This window comes from Ptychodera flava, chromosome 1 (genome assembly GCF_041260155.1).
Source record: "Ptychodera flava strain L36383 chromosome 1, AS_Pfla_20210202, whole genome shotgun sequence".
Taxonomy (NCBI): domain Eukaryota; kingdom Metazoa; phylum Hemichordata; class Enteropneusta; family Ptychoderidae; genus Ptychodera; species Ptychodera flava.
The window spans coordinates 37,919,757-37,942,387 of NC_091928.1; positions in this window are offsets into that span (position 1 = coordinate 37,919,757).

Genomic DNA, 22,631 nt, shown 5'->3' on the forward strand with positions numbered 1-22,631 from the left:
CGAATGAGAAATCTAATTCTACAAGAGGCGGATAAATAAGGATTCTGAACTTAAATATTAAAAACAATATTCGCTAAAAGATATGATACTGATTTGAGAAAATTGGTTTTGACTCAAACGTACTCTTATTCGTTACTTCGCATCGACACCAGTAAAAAGTCTTAGTCACCAAGACAATCTAGTATTCTGTTTCAAGGTATTGGAATCAATACGAACATCGCTTTTCTTTTTCAAACTGTATCTCTCATCAAGTCAGTTGACAAAATCATTCGGCTGACCAAAGTTTCTTCGAGCAGGGTTGAAAGTTTAAAAATAAAAAGGCCGATTCGTCACAACACCAATATAGTACGATCCGCAAAGCAGGTGCCATATGGAGTGCATAATCGGTTGAGTTACATTACTTCAACAGTTGTGTTTATGGTGTCAAAAGTTTGTTCCCCCATAGATTTAATATGGAGAAAAATTCGTAGAAAGCAGAATTAAGCAAACACCGAGGGATCTTCGTCGAGGAGAAAATTAGGACCGGGCATTGTTGAAAGGAAAGATGCACAGCCCGCGTCCTCGGCTATGTTTGTGGAAATGACGCACTACTGATATTTGTGCTTTGGTTCGAGGTTGTGATTCAAGCGAAAGAACCTACTGTTGATGTATGTACAATGCATTCTGTCTCCTTTATGAAGGCTTCCGAAGTTAGAAAAGACCGTGCACAGACTGACAAAAGAACACGCTTAACGTTATTGTATCCAGCATGAGCAAATTCCGTAAAAGGCTCCCCTGGCGCTCTCTTTTTCTGGCTCACCATTAATGCTAAAATGCATCCTCGAACCCTTCATTGAGTCTTGGAATAGTTTGTGTTACTGACTATACCTTTGTCGACGTCCATGTGATTGGTATCATTTAATAATTATGTATTTAGGTCTGTTTTAAGTGCATTGCTGTAAGTTTCATCTTAGAAGGGGCGACTGTCTATGGGATAGGATGTGGCCCGCCAAAGAAGTATCAACATTTCAGGGTTATAAAATCGCTACAATTGAGTAATGTAGATAAATTTGCTGATTGGTTTCGATCGGTTGCATCGCAAGACGTATCACGTCGGCATTGTTTATTTGCGCTTACTGTCAATGTTTATGTTCCATGCAGAATAAATGTTCAGCAATTTTGAAATCTTCCTGTAAAGTAATACACCTATTGGCCGAAAGAAGTATCCTTTCTGACCAAATATGGACGGGTACGCATCTTGAATATTGCTGTCGCTATGGCTACAATGACCAGTGTCTGCGCAGCGGAAGCCAATTAAAAGGTAGGTTAGTGAACGGAGGTACCATACCGACATAAAACGTCTGGTTTATCAGTTGTCGTGCAGACCGTGTCTTGCTCGCCGTAGTGATATGTTCAGAGAGGGAAATATTGTAAGTATAAATGCATTTCTTACAACAGTGTGCTTCTTGAAAAAACGACATTTGTCGAAACCAGGTTGTGATTAGCGTTTAAGATACGATGTACTTCCGTTTGATCAAATGGTTGTGTGTTATACTTATCAATTGTTAACCCCATGTCATTTCTAATGACTTTTATTAGACTCAATTACCCCATCAAACACTGAAAATCTACCCTAAAGAGTAATCTGCACAATATACTTTTAATCGTCTGATCAGGCAACCAATATTCGTTTTGATTGTATTGAATTTATCACACATAAACGTTGTGAAAGTACAATGCAAAAAATAAATCACCTTTTCTGATATGTTTCTGTTAAGAAATGACTCAGATTGCCTGAAATAGTGACCTTGAAGTATACATTTCACACGTTTATCGTCGTGATAGTTTTTGTTGTAGGTCTTTACTTTCCGTGACCAAAAACGTCGAGTAAAATATTACTCACAGCGTCCATCCTAATGAAATAATGTACTATTGTCTGTACACTTTATGCCTGTCGACTCACGTCGGCAAATGATTTCATTGTCTAAGACGTCTTAATCAAAGAAACAGAGATATTCTTTGGCATTGCTTTCATCCTTTATTTGTTATCGAAATCGGCAAGGAAGGCATACGCCTTTGTGGATCATCAAATCTGATGATCCACAGTATCCACAATTTTGTGTAAGCTAACACTGAGTGTTTAGATCAATTTCAATATGCAAAACTTTTTATTGTGCATGCTGTTCTAAACGTTTTGAATGAATGCCTTGCTGCTCACTCCTGTTCAAAATAAATTGTTATGATCAAAAGCTTTGCTATCATGTACGCCCGTCTGATGCATGAAGCTAAGAATGCAGTATGATTGTAAAATCTGTCTAGAAAATGCAATGGGTCCTGCAAAAAAGTCCTGTGTCGCCCATCTCAAGCAAAAATGAACTTTTGCCACGACAGTAGAAAAGCAGCCTACTGATTCTTCCCTCTAGGCTCGACCAAAAGAAGGTTAGACCTTTTAACCGACATTGTTATTCAAGAAATCATAAAGCAATTATATAATGTTTACTTCAACATTTGCAAACTCGTTGTTTGCTGACATTTTGTTCCTGAAATAATTGAGCTGCTGTTAAGGTTGCATGTTATTCATGTCAATCGATAGAGTTGTATTTGGTAAAAGGAAGATTGTATTAATATAACGACAAAAATAAATAAGGTCTGGATTAATCAGTTGTAAAAGTAAAATGTAAAAGCCAAAATGTTAACGCTTTAAACGTTTAATACAGAGTTCTATTTCTACTGTATTAGACGGTAACATATGGCCGTTGGAGGATAATGTTATGTCGTAATCACTTTCAAGATGACAAAAATTGGATTATGTCTGACAATATAATGAAAAGCACGACCGTCCTTGAATATTAATACTAAGATATGCTCAGGTTGTATTCAATCACGTGCGACATAAAGCCCATAGTGTTATCAGATGAATAAGAAAAAGGAAATATTGTAGCTGCTGTGTCCGTCTTTGAGATTGTACCATTTGTGTTTGTTGTGCGCATGGATACACGTACAATGGCAGTAGTAAAATTCTATTTGTAGCTGAAGTGTGATTGAAATTAAATTTGAAAAAAAAATGCTCTCAATTCCCATCCCGGTCATGACACAGCTTCGATAGAAGCACTGCAATATAAAGGAAAATTATCACGTTATCATACGTAATTGTCTTGATAAGATGAAATGAAATGGGAGTAATTTATCTGTAATGTAATGGCAATGAGATGTGAAACAGAGAATGAAATATACACACTCTGTTTTTCCATCAAAGTCTTTCCTGATTGAATGGAAATGATATAGTCAGTTTTAAGATCATGTCCGTTGAAAATATAATTCATAAAAATCACAGACTATATTTTTGCATTATGAAGTCAACCAGGACTTCTTCCAAATATGTTATGAGGTATTGTAATTTAAATGGAGGTCGATTTGTAAGGGTACTCTTTCTAGAGACAAAAGGGATTTTTGATGCTGCAATATAACCTATCACTCGGTTAGGGACAATTTACAAATGACATGAATGCAATAAAATTTCAATTTTTTTATAGCTTTGTGATTAACACGTGTCCATAAAAATGCTATAACGGGTCGTCAGTCATGTTACACCTGCAAAAAAATATGCAAGTCAAGTCTTATCGGAAAGTTCAAAGAATATTTGGGAAAACATCCACTAATAGCTGGTTTTAATGGATATCGTAGAGCAAATTCATCATTCATGAAAACCTCTATATGAAAAAACTACCTAGCCTTATTGGTAGGGTTATTGTAAGTATAACATCAAAGTGAAAAAATTACTTTGGCATTTTTGAAGTATGTTGCTTGTGCACATGAATTTAGTATTTACTCTGTCCATAATACAGCGGGTAGAAACACACTAGGAACAGTGGTACCCCTTACTCTCTGATCTGAGAGAAATCACGTGAAATACTCTGCTAAGGGGTACAGCAATATGATTTTGTAAAGTATGGAACAAGCGTCATCCTGTCAGATATCGAGTCCAATACCCTCGCCATGCCCCAAACTCTACTTCACCATCTTCCTCTGATCATTGATCCAGAACCCTAGCCATTGTACCATAATGTCCCAATTAATGCCACAATACGTCCATTGTTCCCATTATGGTGATCATATCGGTAGCTACCCTCGATAGTCTAATTAACAATGTCTTACCATGCACTAACCACATCTGCCTTTTAACAGACAATGTTATTTCACACGCAGAAAAATGTCACTTTGTGTGTGTAAACTGAGAGCAGTATAATATTCAACGTACATTTTAAGACTTGATGTCATTCATCTCAAATGTAGACATGTTGAATAAACGGACCAGCGTTTCTTTATTTCTTGTCGCTTAGTATTGCGTTAATACAAACGCTCCGATGGAAAATACACCAATGCATTTACCGAACGTCTCAGATTTTTGCACGAGTTCATAAAGCGGAATTTGTCCTTTTAGCGGGCAGGGCTCTGACCTCAACTCAATTAGTGGAGATTAATTTCGTACCTATTTTTGTGACCGCATGTCTTTTTAAACATGAAATGTAAATTAAGCAGAAAAGTGCACATTCGACTTAACCAATTAAAAAAATTCGTATGCATGATTTCTTTCTCGCTTGTGTTTTACGCAAGAACAGCATTATAAACTAAATTCCTTTTGCATTGGAAGACAGAATTAGGCCCTATTGCATTTTACTCTGTCGGCGATACCAACAAATTGCACTTACGAAAAGCAGAGGTACATGCAGTAGGTTTACGGCGCGCCAAATGTTTCATAAATATTTATCGATTCAGTGCAAAAATAAACTGTCTTTCTAGATTGAAATAAAATTCGGTGTCATTAAGGAAGGAAATAAGTAAGAAAAGTATAATTAAAAACAAAAGATAGAAATGTCATTTAATACTTCATTTTAACTTGAGAATATTCTTTAAAGCGTAATTAGGAAATAAACAATTGTCAACGATTTGAAAAAGTCATACATCAATACTTATCGACATACATACACGTATAATAGTTCCCGTAAAAGGTGCAATGAGTGCTGATTTTACAAAACAAAAAAGTAAAATATGTTATACAGTGGTACGTATACAAAATCACAAGAAAATCACTAAAAACCACTACTACCACTCGGAAAAAATATTACAAAAATTGAAATGTGAACCACATACAGAAAATCATTATAAAAGAATCAGACAAAAAAAAGCCATGCATACATAAAATTATTTATGTACTTAAGAAAATTAAAAAGCAGTACGTCTCATAAAAAACATATTATAGAAAATCAAAATATAATATGAGCCACCAGCCGCTTTGACAGTAAAGAGAGAAAATCAGAGAAAATCAGAGAAAAAATTCGGAAGTGATGGCTCTAGACAAAAGTGGACATCATCTACTAAAAAAATAAAAAAAAAATAAAAAATAAAAAAAATGCCATGGACAGAGCAAATACAAAAAACGTGTGGGCCTGTGAAAAGAAAAAAACAAATGAGCACTCGCCACAGCAAAAAAAAAAAAGAAAAAAAAAAAAAAAAACGAGCACTCGCCACAGAAAAAACCCAAACGCACGAAATTACTATTAATTTATTCAAAACACTCATTGTTCACGTTTCCTTCGATCGATGAATCCCCAACGCTGGACATCCGATCACCACGTACTCCAATATTTGACGAAATATTAATTGAGCATTTCAGTGATAACTTTGACATCTTGAATCCTAGCCCTGCGTACGATGCTGTGTGTTCCGCTACAGCTAATCGCCCCGCTCGGCGATTAGCTGTAGCGGAACACACAGCATCGTACGCAGGGCTACTTGAATCCTAGCTCTGTTTGGCTGGGCCCTGCCACGCAGAGCTACTTGAAACCGTACTTGATGAAGTGAAGTGGGCAATATCACCTAAAGAACGCCCAGGTTAACAGCGAATAGTTCCCGAGAGTCAAGTTAACTGAGCCAATTTCAGACAGTCCGTTTATATGATTTCTTCACGGTTACGTGTGGTTCGATACATAGCGGCCGCCGCATGGTATGCATACCCCCGCGCGGCCGCTATGTATCGAACCACATGTAACCGTGGATTTCTACAATGGAATGAATTCAAATACGATGATAATAAACCACCTCGTTGTTTGGTAATTCCTCGTCCATGTCGTCTATCCTCAAAGATCACCCAAAGCATTGAAATGAATAGTTTTGAAGAAATCTGCTGCGTGTTGAGAGAACGTCCATCTTTTCCGTGTTCGACAAGACGAGCGACGCAACTTTAACATGCACTATGATGCAACTGCGATCCCGCAGGACCTCAGTGCACAAGCCTTACGAGTTATGGGGTGAGAACCCGCCAAAATTATCTTGAAAACTTTATTTAAACTTATCTCATTATTATTATTCCATTGTTTGGTGATTTAATGATAATTATGTCAGTATTTGGCCATTATTTGCAATTATTTGATCATTATATGGATATTATTTTGACATGATTATGAACTTATTTGGTAATTCGGTTGTTTTGACATTATTCAGCATTGATGTCTTGATTTGGAACTTATTTCATCATTATTATGCCATTATTTGGTGATTTGGTCATTTTTATGTCATTATTTGGTCTTTCTTATGCGATTATTTGGTCATGATTACGACATTGTCTTGACATTCCTTGATATTGTCTTGACATTATTATGTTAATTCGGTTCTTTTGCCATTATTCGGCATTGATGTCTTGATTTAGAACTTATCTTATCATTATTATTCCATTATTTGGTGATTTGGTCATTTTTATGTCATTATTTGGTCTTTCTTATGCGATTATTTGGTCATGATTACGACATTGTCTTGACATTCTCTTGATATTGTCTTGACATTATTATGTTAATTCGGTTCTTTTGCCATTATTCGGCATTGATGTCTTGATTTAGAACTTATCTTATCATTATTATTCCATTATTTGGTGATTTGGTCATTTTTATGTCATTATTTGGTCTTTCTTATGCAATTATTTGGTCATGATTACGACATTGTCTTGACATTCTCTTGATATTGTCTTGACATTATTATGTTAATTCGGTTTTTTGCCATTATTCGGCATTGATGTCTTGATTTAGAACTTATCTTATCATTATTATTCCATTATTTGGTGATTTGGTCATTTTTATGTCATTATTTGGTCTTTCTTATGCAATTATTTGGTCATGATTACGACATTGTCTTGACATTCTCTTGATATTGTCTTGACATTATTATGTTAATTCGGTTCTTTTGCCATTATTCGGCATTGATGTCTTGATTTAGAACTTATCTTATCATTATTATTCCATTATTTGGTGATTTGGTCATTTTTATGTCATTATTTGGTCTTTCTTATGCGATTATTTGGTCATGATTACGACATTGTCTTGACATTCTCTTGGCTTTCAATTATCTGACCTCCTTTATTATCTGAACTCATTATTTGACCTGCATTTGAACCCTACCCAGAAATCATTGCACATTCACAATGGCGCAGATGATACGGTCTGTTCCCTCGCATAGAGATAGAAAAACGGGCTTTGCGAAAGTTTTAAAGCGCAGCTCAGACATCGCGTATCTAGAATAGTTGGGCGTGCTCGAAAACTGAGATCGACCACAATTTTGGATTAAAAATCGATTATTTTCGGCGGCGGAACTGGGCTGTGTTGGGTAGCCTTTGGTGGCCTGTAGTATAGCTATTACACCTAGCGAGCGTACAGGTCTGTGTACCGTGTGTTCTCGGCGTTATATGGTACAGGCCACGGCACGTTTCGTAGATCGTCGTCGGATGGGAAGTGACTAAGACCGAGGTTCGGTCTTCGGCCTCACAGTGTCAGTCACTTCCCATCCGACGACGATCTACGAAACGTTCCGTGGGCCTGCTATGTTATATGGTGGAGGCCGTATAACACCGGAAACACACAAGACCTGTACGTACGCACGGCTAGGTTACACCCAGCCTGCCACACAGAGATCAGTATAAAAGGTATCGATACCGTGGACGAAAACGACAATCGCCGCGCTGTCTTAAAAAAACCTGTCATGGTATCACTTAATTAAGTAATTAAGTAAATCTTCACAAAGATGAAGGCAGCCGAGTGAAATCATGTGTAGATTGAATAAGATGAGTGATGAATGATACTATCAGGTCACTTCACCACACAAACAGAATAAACAACGATATTAATGTTGACGACCTATCCCTCTGACACCATATTGTTTTTTGATCAGTACACTGCATATATTTACTCCTTCCAAGGTTCGAATTCATCAGTTATCATCGACCAATTACCAGTGGTTGCCTGCTTTTGATTACAACTTCGAACTTGCAGCAGACAATGTTGACTTACAATATATTTTGCTTGCAGTAATTATCAAAATATAGTTGCACATTTTTATCTGAAACCAAGAAGTTTTCACATTTAATGTTACACATACTAGTCATACAACTAGGAAGTTATTAAAATTTTTCAATTTTTCTCTGACGTCCTACATTCGAAAGTTAATTGACCTGTTGGAGGTTTCCTTCTCACCAGTTTATTTGGTGTGTATATTGCACATTGTATTCTTGGCTCATCTGTGTATAACTCTGAGTAAATCTTAACATTTCAAGCAAGGACCATCAAATTTTTACTGTTGATCTACAAAATTGAAAAGTGGCTGTTAAAACGGAATTCTGCCCATGGAAATTGAAAGTTCAAACTCTTTGCAAACACAATAGTATTTTGAGTGAATAAGTGGAAATAGGAATACCTCTTTTTGTTTGTCAGATAGGAGCAATACTGTGCCCTTGGTGGTATATTTTTAAATGACTTGCAGAAATTGATATTTATTACAGTTGTTATTATTGCTAACTGTTGTTTTGTCTGATTGAGGCACACACCTAGCTATCCTATGGATTCTCTTGAATATTATCACAGTACAGCTACATGAGCCACCAGGCCGCTGCTAGTTGAAACGCCTATTTATAGGGGTTTTAATGACTGCTAAGCTAGGCGAATTAGTATTGTAGATATTGTGAGTTCAAGCCCCGTAAAATGCATCAGCAAGACTGCATCAAAGTTGACCACTTTTACTGTACATGTTGTTCACAAATTTAGTTCTAAGGCCATCAAGAATATTTTTATGGGTCTTTTAGAGTAATTTAACATAAGGGCCTGGGGGGTCAGAGGAATATGAGGGTAGTCACTCAAAAAATTGAAAGCTACAAGGAGGTTGTTCAAAATTGGGGAGAAAGAAGGGGGTTGCTCAATTTTTGGTACAAAATGAATTGAAATACCTCTCAGATTGCACCATTTCATCAATTTCTCAAAATTCTTAATGCGACCCCCTGTCACTTCCTCTCCCCCTGGGGTGTTCTGACAGTTTTACTCAGTAAAAACAAATAGAAAACACCTAATATTACACCAGACTGCATCATTGAACTCATTAATTTCTCAAAATTTCCGACGTGGCAGAGGGGACACGCCTCTCACACTTTTCCCCTGTGGGGTGTTCTAACAGTTTTACACAAATTGATAACATCTCTCATATTGCACCAGACTGCATTATTGCACACATTAATCTCTCAAATTTTCAACACGAGAGGGTACAACTCCTCTAACACTGCCCCCCAGCCTCCTGACTGTTCTCCTGTACTTTCAAATTCTGCCCTGTCAGATATCTAAGTGGAAACCTTGTCATGATACCCATCCAAAATAAACAATACTGTATGGTAAACAATACTATATGGTTGGATAGTGGTTACAGTATGAGCTTTTGTATCTACGTTTTATTGTGACTTTGAATTTCCTTTTGAAATTTTGGTTCTAATAATGGCAAATTTAATAACAAATAAAAGTTTCCATTTAGTCACACATTTTTCCATTTAAATTAGAGTCTTTACTGTTCAGAGTTTAACTTTGTGTTATTGGTACATTGAGATGTGAAAATTTAATTTACTGCATGAACTTGAAATGAATGGTTTTATATATTGATTTTAAGTGATTTCAGAAAAACTGACTTTTCATCGTACACTTGCATAAGATCAAGTATGGTGACCCCATCTTTTTTCTCTAATATTTGATTGTTCTCATATGCCAGAATTCAAAAATCCATGGTAACTGTTAGTCCTCTAGTCTTCTATGTGTTGCGATTTTTTTAAGACAGCGCGGCGATTGTCGTTTTCGTCCACGGTATCGATACCTTCTATACTGATCTCTGTGTGGCAGGCTGGGTGTAACCGAGCCGTGCGTACGTACAGGTCTTGTGTGTTTCCGGTGTTATACGGCCTCCACCATATAACATAGCAGGCCCACGGAACGTTTCGTAGATCGTCGTCGGATGGGAAGTGACTGACACTGTGAGGCCGAAGACCGAACCTCGGTCTTAGTCACTTCCCATCCGACGACGATCTACGAAACGTGCCGTGAGCCTGTACCATATAACGCCGAGAACACACGCGTACACGGTACACAGACCTGTACGCTCGGCTAGGTGTAATAGCTATACTACTAGCCCTGCGTACGATGCTGTGTGTTCCGCTACAGCATAGCCCCGCTCACCACAGGGCGGGGCTATTAGCTGTAGCGGAACACACAGCATCGTACGCAGGGCTACTATATACAACAGGCCACCAAAGGCTACCCAACACAGCCCAGTTCCGCCGCCGAAAATAATCGATTTTTAATCCAAAATTGTGGTCGATCTCAGTTTTCGAGCACGCCCAACTATTCTAGATACGCGATGTGCTGAGCTGCGCTTTAAAACTTTCGCAAAGCCCGTTTATTTGGTAAATAACCGTCGATGTCGGCAACTCTCTCGCTAGCCCTGCGTACGTACGCAGTGTACGCTGTGTGTTAGGAACGCACACAGCCTGTCACAGGGAATGCACAGCGTACACTGCGTACGTACGCAGGGCAAGCGAGAGAGTTGCCGACATCGACGGTTATTTACGAAAAAAGAATAAAAGACTGGCATTTTTGGAAGCGATCGAGTAGCTGAGGTAGGCAGGGATACGACTTGGGCCCAAGAACGCTGAATTTCGGCAGTAATTTGGCTTTTTACGTCAAGTCCAAAAATGGATTTGAAGTCACCAACTCTACGTACGGGTCTTTGCAAGGCTGTGGCGAGCGGGGCTATTAGCTGTAGCGGAACACACAGCATCGTACGCAGGGCTACTATCACCAAAGGCTACCCAACACAGCCCAGTTCCGCCGCCGAAAATAATCGATTTTTAATCCAAAATTGTGGTCGATCTCAGTTTTCGAGCACGACCAACTATTCTAGATACGCGATGTGCTGAGCTGCGCTTTAAAACTTTCGCAAAGCCCGTTTTTCTATCTCTATGCGAGGGAACAGACCGTATTATCTGCGCCATTGTGAATGTGCAATGATTTCTGGGTAGGGTTCAAATGCAGGTCAAATAATGAGTTCAGATAATAAAGGAGGTCAGATAATTGAAAGCCAAGAGAATGTCAAGACAATGTCGTAATCATGACCAAATAATCGCATAAGAAAGACCAAATAATGACATAAAATGACCAAATCACCAAATAATGGAATAATAATGATAAGATAAGTTCTAAATCAAGACATCAATGCCGAATAATGGCAAAAGAACCGAATTAACATAATAATGTCAAGACAATATCAAGAGAATGTCAAGACAATGTCGTAATCATGACCAAATAATCGCATAAGAAAGACCAAATAATGACATAAAAATGACCAAATCACCAAATAATGGAATAATAATGATAAGATAAGTTCTAAATCAAGACATCAATGCCGAATAATGGCAAAAGAACCGAATTAACATAATAATGTCAAGACAATATCAAGATAATATCAAGACAATGTCGTAATCATGACCAAATAATTGCATAAAAAAGACCAAATAATGACATAAAAATGACCAAATCACCAAATAATGGAATAATAATGATAAGATAAGTTCTAAATCAAGACATCAATGCCGAATAATGGCAAAAGAACCGAATTAACATAATAATATCAAGACAATATCAAGATAATATCAAGACAATGTCGTAATCATGACCAAATAATTGCATAAGAAAAACCAAATAATGACATAAAAATGACCAAATCACCAAATAATGGAATAATAATGATAAGATAAGTTCTAAATCAAGACATCAATGCCGAAAATGGCAAAGAACCAAATTAACATAATAATGTCAAGACAATATCAAGATAATATCAAGACAATGTCGTAATCATGACCAAATAATCGCATAATAAAGACCAAATAATGACATAAAAATGACCAAATCACCAAATAATGTCATAATAATGATGAAATAAGTTCCAAATCAAGACATCAATGCTGAATAATGTCAAAACAACCGAATTACCAATAAGTTCATAATCATGTCAAAATAATATCCATATAATGATCAAATAATTGCAAAATAATGGCCAAATACTGATATAATTATCATTAAATCACCAAACAATGGAATAATAATAATGAGATAAGTTTAAATAAAGTTTTCAAGATAATTTTGGCGGTGTTCTCACCCCATAACGAGTACGAGTATGGCGAGAGTGTTCGGCTTTCGCAACGCCAGGCACTCTCACTATACTCGCAGGGCTAGACCGCGTCGACCGGCACATACAAAACATGTCGATCCCCATTGCAGAAAGCTTCATCTCCACACCGTCCAATATATGGAGCTACGATATTTGTGCAGTAGCCTATACATTGCTCTGGGGGTGGCAGGGCTGTGGAGTTACCGCGGTAACTCCACAGCCCTGCCACCCCCAGAGCACCGGCGTTATATACGGCCTGGCCGTGTAACGCCGTTAACCTACTGCTCTGCCACCCAGAGTTACAGTATACAGAGAAATAGCGTCAGCTTGATCAGTGTTTGTCAAGTCGGGCGCGTTCGCGTTCTACATGTAGGTCCTAGTAGTGAAAACGGTGCCTCGAATCTAAACGGAGTATTTTAGCCTGAGTATTTTTGCCTTTGCCACACTCCGTTCAGAGGCTAAACCCACGGTTACGTGTGGTTCGATACATAGCGGCCGCTGCGTGGTAGCAATTTTACTATGCATACACATGGCGGCCGATATGTATCGAACCACACGTAACCGTGGGCTAGCGGCCAGCCATCGTATTGTTCGGGTAGGACTCCATGGTTTGGGCACAGACTGTCTATGGTTTGGGAGAGGAGGGCCTGCACTGTACAGCGAGGGATAGCTGGTCGCCGGTGTGTACTGTACCAGCGACAGGACCGCCGGCCGCTGGCTAACAGCCCCCTCGAGTGTACATTGAGGCACGCCATGAGCGAGGGGACCGCTTGCAGCCGACGAGCCACCACGACTGTTTTGTTCACTTATAACTGTTTAATATAGAATGGGACGTAACTTGGACGTCCATGAGATGATATTGAAGACTAGAAGCTCAGAGTTATCGCTGAAATACCCCAAATATCTTGTCCAACATCCGAGTGTGATGATCCAAAACCCTCTGGCATTAAACTGTAACAATCATGCCGTTGAGAATTATTCAATTTACACGTTGGGCTTTTTCTGCGGGGTGTCCCACTCTTGTTTTCTTTTCTCGAACGGGCCTCTCTTTTTCTACTGGGTTTTTTTTTGTTAACCTCGTTTTTTTGGGGGGGGGTAACCTCGTTTTGGGGATTTTTTCAAGCTGACCTCGTTTTGGTTTCTTTTCAGCCTCAACGCCATGCCAGCGCGATCTCGGTCGACTTTTCAATTGTGATTCTCTTTCTTTTTTTTAATCAGACCTGATGGTGGTTCGTTTTATTTTTTGTAGTAGTGAAAGTACTATTTTTGGTTTTGTTTTTAATCATTTCAATATTTTTTGTGTGTGTGCTTGATTTTGATTTTTTTTGCTTTTTCCCTTATAATCAGCGTTCATTGCACCTTTATATCAAATACACGTGTATGTACGTCAATAAGTATGGGAGTGTGGTATTTCCAATTTTTTGCAAACAGTTTATCTTCTCATTACGGTTTAAAGAGTATTTTACAATTATGTATTACATAACATTCTGCTCTTTTTGGCATGTATACTTTTCTCGTTTATTTTCTTCCGTAATGCCATTGAATTTTTATTTCAAAGACGGTTGCACGTCATCTTTATCTGTACAGACACATTCAAATATTTAATGACACATATTTTCAAATGAATGCTATTTTAATTTTACGAAAAGGTAAATTAATAAAATGCAAGACGAAAGAACTTTTTTTATTATTCATAGACGTTTAAGACTTTATTTTGATTTGACAGTTTATTTTTACTCTATGACGATAAATATTTTTGAAACATTTGGCGCGCTGTACACAAACACAAAGAACGAAAAATTTAATAATGTACTTTTTCGCAAAAATAGCATCATTTGAAAATATGTGTCATTAAATATTTGAATGTGTCTGTACAGATAAGATGACGTGCAACCGTCGTTCTCGATTGAAATAAAAATTCGATGGAATTACGGAAGAAAATAAACGAGACAAGTATTATTGCAAAAAGGGGAGAATGTTATGCAATACTTAATTGTAAAATACCCTTTAAACCGTAATGAGAAGATAAACTGTTTGCAAAAATTTGAAAATACCACAATCCCAAACTTATTGACGTACATACACGTGTATTTGATATAAAGGTGCAATGAATGCTGATTATAACGGAAAAAAGCAAAAATCAAGCACACACAAAAAAAATATTGAAATGCTTAAAAACAAAGCCAAAAATAGTACTTTCACTACTACAAAAAAAACCAAAGCGAACCACCATCAGGTCTGACTAAAAAAAGAAAGAAAATCACAACTGAAAAGTCGACCGAGATCGCGCTGGCGTTGAGGCTGAAAAGAAACCAAAACGAGGTCAGTTTGAAAAAAAAAACCAAAACGAGGTTACAAAAAAAAAGAGGTTCAAAAAAAAAAAACAAGTAGAAAAAAAGAGGCCCGTTCGGGAAAATAAAACAGAGTGGGACACCCCACAGAAAAAGCCTAACATGTTCTCAACGTCATGATGTTAGAGTTTAGTGCCAGAGGGTTTTGGATCATCACAGTCGGATGTTGGACAAGATATTTTGGGTATTTCAGCGATAACTCTCAGCTTCTCAGTCTCTCAGTCTTCAATATCATCTCATGGACGTCCAAGTTACCGACACATCCCATTCTATATTAAACAGTTACAAGTGGACAAAACATTCGTGGTGGTTCGTCGGCTGCCAGCGGTCCCCTCGCTCACGGCGTGCCTCAATGTACACTTGAGGTGGTAAGCCAGCGGCCGGCGGTCCCGTCGCTAGTTCAGTACACGCCGGCGACCAGCGATCCCCTCGCTGTACAGTGTAGGGCCGCCTCTCCCAAACCATAGACAGTCTGTGCCCAGACCATGGAGTCCTACCCCAACAAAACGATGGCTAGCCGCTATATAGCCCACGGTTATGTGTGTGATTCGATCCCGGGATTCGATACATAGCGGCCGCCGTGTGGGTATGCATAGTAAAATTGCATACCAAGCAGCGGTCGCTACGTATCGAACCTCACGTAACCGTGTTTTTAGACTCAAAACGGAGTGTGGCAAAGGCGAAAAGACTCAGGCTAAAACACTCCGTTTAGATTCGAGGCAACGTTTTCAGTAGTACATGTAGAACGCGAACGCGCCCGACTTGACACTGAACAAGCAGCCGCTAGTTCTCTGAATACTGCCGGTGTCTGTACCTCTGGGTGGCAAGGCTGTGAGTTACCGGCGTTATACGGCCTGGCCGTGTAACGCCGGTAACTCACAGCCCTTCCACCCAGAGCTATGTATAGGCTACTGCACAAATATCGTAGCTCCATATATTGGACTGTGTGGAAATAAAGCTTTCTGCAATGGGGATCGACATGTCGTGTATGTGCCGGTCTAGCCCTGCGAGTATAGTGAGTGTCTGGCGTTGTGAAGGCCGGACACTCTCGCCATACTTACTCGTAAGGCTTGTGCCGGTCCTGGGGGATCGCGGTCGCATTATAGTGCATGTTTATTTATACGTCGCTCGTCTTGTCGAACACGGAAAACGATGCATCGCGATGGACGTTCTCTAAAACACGCGGCAGATTTCTTAAAAACTATTCATTTTAATGATTTGGGTGATCTTTGAGGATAGACGAGGAATTACCAAACAACGAGGTGGTTTATTATCATGGTATTTGAATTCATTCCATCGTAGAAATCCACGGTCACGTGTGGTTCGATCTATGTATCGAACCACACGTAACCGTGTAGAAATCATAAACGGCGATGACAGAGTGGCTCGGTGGAAGGCCTGCCATACCGCACCTAAGGCATCCATATGTTCGCAGTGTTGCTATGAAGGGACATGGGTTGTACGTCTCGCCCCTGATCTGAACTGTCTCAAATTGGCTCAGTTAACTTGACTCTCTGGAACTATTCACTGTTAATCTGGACGTTCTTTAGGTGATATTGCCCACTTCGCTTTATCAAGTACGGTTTCAAGTAGCCCTGCGTACAGGTCTGTGTGTTCCCGGCGTGATACGGCCTCCACCATACATAACGCCGGGAACACACAGACCTGTACGCAGGGCTAGGTTTCAAGTAGCTCTGCTTGGCAGGGCCCAGCCAAACAGAGCTAGGATTCAATATGTCAAAGTTATCACTGAAATGCTCAATTAATATTTCGTCAAACATTGGAGTATGTGGTGATCGGAATCCCAGCTGTTTGGGATTCATCGATCGAAGGAAACGTGAACCATGACTGCATGAGTTTTTTGAATAAATTAATTGTAATTTCGCGCGTTTGGTTTTGTGTGTCGTGTGCTCGTTTTTTTTCTTTTTTTTCGGTTTTTTTTTTGCTGTGGGGAGTGCTCATTTTTTCTTTCCACAGGCCCACGCGTTTTTTTGTATTTGCTGTTGTCCATGGCATTTTTTATTTTTTATTTTTATTTTATTTTTTTATTTTTTTTAGTAGATGATGTCCACTTTTGTCTAGAGCCATCACTGCCGAACTTTTTCTCTGATTTCCTCTCTTTACTTTCAAAGCGGCTGGTGGTTCATATTATATTTTTGATTATCTACAATACGTACTGCTTTTTAATTTTCTTAAGTACATAAATAATTTTATGTATGCATGGCTTTTTTGTCTAATTCTTTTATAATGATGTTATGTTTGTGGTTCACATTTTAATTTTTTGTAATATTTTTTCCGAGTGGTAGCACTGGTTTTTAGTGATTTTCTTGTGATTTTTGTGTACGTACCACTGTAAACATCTTATACTTTTTTTTGTAAAATCAGCAATAATTGCACCTTTTACACGAACTATTATACGTGTATGTACGTCGATAAGTGTGGATGTATGAATTTTTCAAATCGTTGAAAATTGTTTATTTCCTAATTACGCTTTAAAGAATATTCTCAAGTTAAAATGAAGTATTAAATGACATTTCTGTCTTTTGTTTTTTAATTATACTTTTCTTACTTATTTCTTCCTTAATGACACCGAATTTTTATTTCAATTGAGAAAGACAGTTTATTTTTGCACTGAATCAATAAATATTTTTGAAACATTTGGCGCGCCGTAGATGTGGCTAAGGTCAGAGGAAACGGAAAGTGACATTTAAGGAGTGATATATACTTTGTAATCACTGTTTTCTATTGCTCAAGTGTACAGTTTCTATCGTTTTCGATTTCCTGCTATCGGAATTAATATTTTATGAATTGTGATATTGACAGGTCGATTGGCGATAAACCTATCCAGTTAGGAATTAGTCGAGTACATTCGTCCCTTCAGTTTACAATGTAGAAGGTATGAAGGTGATGGATCATTTATGTCTATGTGATTCGAAATTTGTCAGAAAGTCAACTCAACAATAATGCTCTATCTGACACTTTGCAGATTTGTCCCCACGAAGCGAATATCATAACATTAAATGCTTCTGAGTCACGTCTTGAAAGTTATGAATGCTTAATTAACCTTCAGGCACATGCCACACGAACAATACTAACAATTGCAGAAACTCGAATGAAAGAAAATCATGAAATTAATGGTGTGATACGAAACGACCATGTCGCTGGGCAGTGGATGCTGCATCATTATCACGGTTACTGGCCGTGCAATTTTTATCTCCGGATTTGAGACGGAAATGCTATACCTTTGCCATATACCACTTAGCCATACAATCAGTAACGGTCGATAAAATATGACTTTAAATTTTAAAAATTAATATCAACAGTGCTACAATATCATTTGCTTTCTCTCCTTTTCATAAAAGATTGATCGATTTCTTATCTGCCCGAAACGTTTCCAATCTTACTTGCTTTCTGAATGTAAAGGAAGAATGCCAAATACCACTACCTTCAGAATACAGATCTGTGACTCTGAATAAAGAACATTATCATTAAAACCCCATGATAACCGTTCGTCTCAGTATCTTCGTCTGAAAAAAGATAAGCTCCCCAAGTCTGCATTTCATTCAGATTTACCTGAAGAGAAATTTTCAACGCTACCTTTAATCGGTATATTTTCAGCTTTTTAAATTGAAATTCCTAATGTCAAAATATTCCGAAGCTGATGGTCACTATTCATCTCCATACAAAGGTTGATATGCCACGCATACATTTATATAGATGCATAAAAAAATTGTCGAGATTTCAAGCACTCAATCGATCACAAGAATATTTAAAAAAGTGTTAATCACTCGGATATAGCTGAATGTGTTTCTAGTTTAAATCCGACAGAAAAATACTGAGTTGTTGTATGTATGAATAAAGTATCAAAATCAAAATAACAGCTTTGTGATCTTAAATGCACTGTTTATTCGGATTTTCTTGTGACAACATGGACGTTTTTCAAAAAAATTAGAAAATTGTATCTCGAACCAAGACCTTTTTGAATACCTGAACTTGTTCCCAACTGGGCGGGTAATTTTTGATTGTCAATGCAAAAACCATAGTATAATATGCTGGGTTCCATTCCTTAACATACACAGATTTCCTGGACACAATGCAATGTCATTTGTGCACTGAATACTGTAAATGGCTCTGTACATTTATATTGCATTCAATCAGCAGTATGCTTTACCTTGCCGTGGTAAACTTATCTTTCTAGAAACATGAAGGAACTGTAGTTCGACATCTGAGTGTAGAGTTCTATGGTTGACATCGTCATCCTAATCTCCAATATTGGAGACCAATGGAGTTAAAAATCTATGCGCAGCTTATGTTTAATGGCAATGTTGTGTAAACAATGCTCTATGCCATGGTGACAAGTTAATTTTCCTCAACAAAAACAAAATACAGAACATAAGCTTTCGAACGACACGTCATGTATTTATGGAATCGATGCTAAAATATCCCAGGAGCAAAATTTTATCTAGTCTTCGTAAATCTTGAATTTCATCAAAATTAATATTTCCATGTAAAACCATCAAACCACGGTGCAAATATTGTGCAATTGAGAGAAATATATGATCATATGTGTCGTTCGTTTCTTTTTCATATTTTGTCTTTCTGGTAAATCTTTCGCTTGCCCTTCAACTATTTAATGTTTGACGTCGCCAACACCATATTGTTTTACAGCCAGTTGGCGATGTCAATTTAATCCTCTCCTATAAGCCGTTCGCAGGAGAGGAGACTTAAATGTGATATTTTTATGGCGCCAAAAATGTCCTCCGCCTAAAGATTGCAATTGATATCAAACTGATGCTCATACCAGGCTAATGTCATCCAAAAATCAGAATCTCAAAGAGAAAGTTTGGTGGATGAAAGACTTTGCGCAATTGATAAACTTGCGCGTCGTGAATGTCCATTATCGGTAGAATCTCTCACGAATTCTAAATGAATGGATTTTTCTAGAAAAAAACGAAAATAGGATCAGCACACCATTAAATTAATGTCATGCATTCATTTTTGGTCCTAGGGATTGTATCAATTTACCTATTTTACTATGTGACTCAATTTGTTCTATGTGTATATGAAATGTCGTTTTGATCATGAACTACTCATCTTCATATAGGCCAGTTTAATTAGAAATTAAAAAATGAACACATAATCGTCAATGAACTTTTTTGAGAACAAAAATATTACATGTAAATTCATTGACGTGTCAGGTGTTTCAAGGAATTATAATTAATTTTCAGTACTGTTATCATGGCACAGTAAACACAACGTGGCAGGTGAGAGTGAAACTTAGATAAATGTAAATTCTAAACACTCTTACTACATGTTACTCATACCAAACACAACTTCTTTAATTCTTGGCATCGTTTTAATATTTTATTATGCGAACAAGCTATGCTCGTCGATGCTCTCCCTACAGACTGAAGACCTCAGTCGTGTATGGTTCCCTACAAACTCCAACCTCAACGTCGGTTATGGATGCAGTTTGTGGAGACCCATACATGGCTGTACACGTATCTGTCAGTCTTTCTTCTCTACAGGTAGACAGTACAAATACCACGTATTCAGCTTATCAATAAGGCCAGTATATCTGCCAGGTGTTATGTTTGGTTCCAGTCTAACATCTGTTATAACTGAACAGTCCACAATAATAAAACCTTTACCATGTTCAAAAACTTTACATTTGTCGTTTCCAATGTGCTCCAGGGCGAACAAAAAGAAAACTTTCTGCACATACGGAACCGAACACAATAAAAACTGGTATACAATTACTTGAGCTTTTACACAGAGAATAGTGGCCATTTGCTCTTCTTCCAATACGATAAATGATTTTTCATGAAACGATTATGGCTGTTTAGAGGGTTTTGATTTTAGAGTGTATTTAAAATGAGACTAAATGCAATTAGTAGAATTAAAGTCATGCAAGATGACGTACTTCAAGAACTCTGACCATTAAATTCCTTGATTCATCAGTGTCTGTGGCAAAATCACAGGTACAAGGTTTCACCATTAGTGCGGCAATATCGACTTAAAATCACCCAGAGACACGCATTTACCAAACGTGACTTATTTGGCGTCGACAAGAGCTAGCTGTCGAACAGTTCTGTGTATCAACCAGGATTTGTCTGCTACCCCGTACAGCATGTGCAAATACAAACATTTCTCGTAATTACCAGAATGATGTTCCTAAAGCCTTTCAATATCTTCAAAACTCAGAGACAAAATAACAAAGCGGACCCCCCCCCTTATTCGTCAACATCGAACAGTAGAAATCAAAATGAATTGTATAGTCACACAAGAGATTGCTATCATAATAATTCGCAAATAAGGGCGCCATGTTCCTTTCTAGAGCAATAAACCTAAAGTTGACCTTTGAGCAAGAAGATTTATCAGGCATACGACCAGCATAGCAACACGTGACAACCGATGGACTAATAATAAAAACGAAGTCAGTGTTGTTGCCTTTTTGTTCATCCGCTGTGTCAGTAAATATATCTACATATATCTAACTAAGGATGGACCAAAGACAAGATGACGTACGTACCGGTATATAAATGGCGCGAATATATACAGCCATCTGACGGGTAGAGATTTGAAAACGGCCGTGTTATATTCTTGATATAGTTGAAGCCCACTTGAGCTTTTAGCTTCAGAACAACTCCTTTTTTCGATATTTCACGCCAGAATTCAATATACTGTAATGATACGATATAGAACACCCAAGCAACGAGTATACCTCACCTCTCTGTTTTGATCAGTTCAGTCCATACGTGATATCGCTCCAGCACATACGACGTAAACTTGCCAAATCTCGTGGTATACTCGGAGGCAGGAGAGGTTTATTGCTTAGTTAGATCATACTGATCTTTTCTATAGATAATCCATGCTCAAATCTCCATGTAAATCGATCCAAACAAACATGTCAATTGATTGCTTTCCCGGACACGATAAAAGATGTCTGTCAAAGAACAAGGCAAGCAGTTTGCATGTCAATATATCCGACTAAACAGTTCAATTACGCTAATGGTATAGTGTTTGATATGATTGTGTCTTCCCACATTTTCAAAAGTCGATAGTCTGATACAATCATTCCATTTGTCGTGTAAGGAAATACTATTTATACCTGTGTAGCCACAATCAAGCATTCAAAGCAACACAAAAGTCGCTTATTTGGATTTGAAAGCCAATCTGTTGCTCACGAGACAGTAAATTAATCTACCGCCACAGAATGTCAAGGATTGTATGGATGTACAGAAAGCAATATAGTTGAAGGCAGGCCAATATAAGGTTATATTACAAACGCAATATACTGAGCCAGACATAATCAGGCAATGCTGTGGCTTAATGTTGTACGAAAATTAAAGAGAAAATTACTTTCTGTTTTTAGGGTTGATGAGAGGTAAATTCGTTGCGATAGTCATAGGCTTGTAATTAGTATTTAGTTCACAACAATGCCAGACGGTTTGACGATCAGACTTGGGCATCGGATTAGGTTGTCTAAGCGAGATATGTAGATTATGTACAGACGGTTCCGGGTAATATCATTTAACAAACCCCAATATTATTTAAGTCAATTTGAGTTTCAGAACAAATTGCATTAAGCAATAGACAAGATATGATTAGGTTGAAGGTCCTACTAGTTGGTGCCTACGTTCAGCGAGCGTACAGAATAGCAATTAAGATGGAATCTGCAGTAAATAGTATGCTTTACTGAGAGAGAGAGAGAGAGAGAGAGAGAGAGAGAGAGAGAGAGAGAGAGAGAGAGAGAGAGAGAGAGAGAGAGAGAGAGAGAGGGGG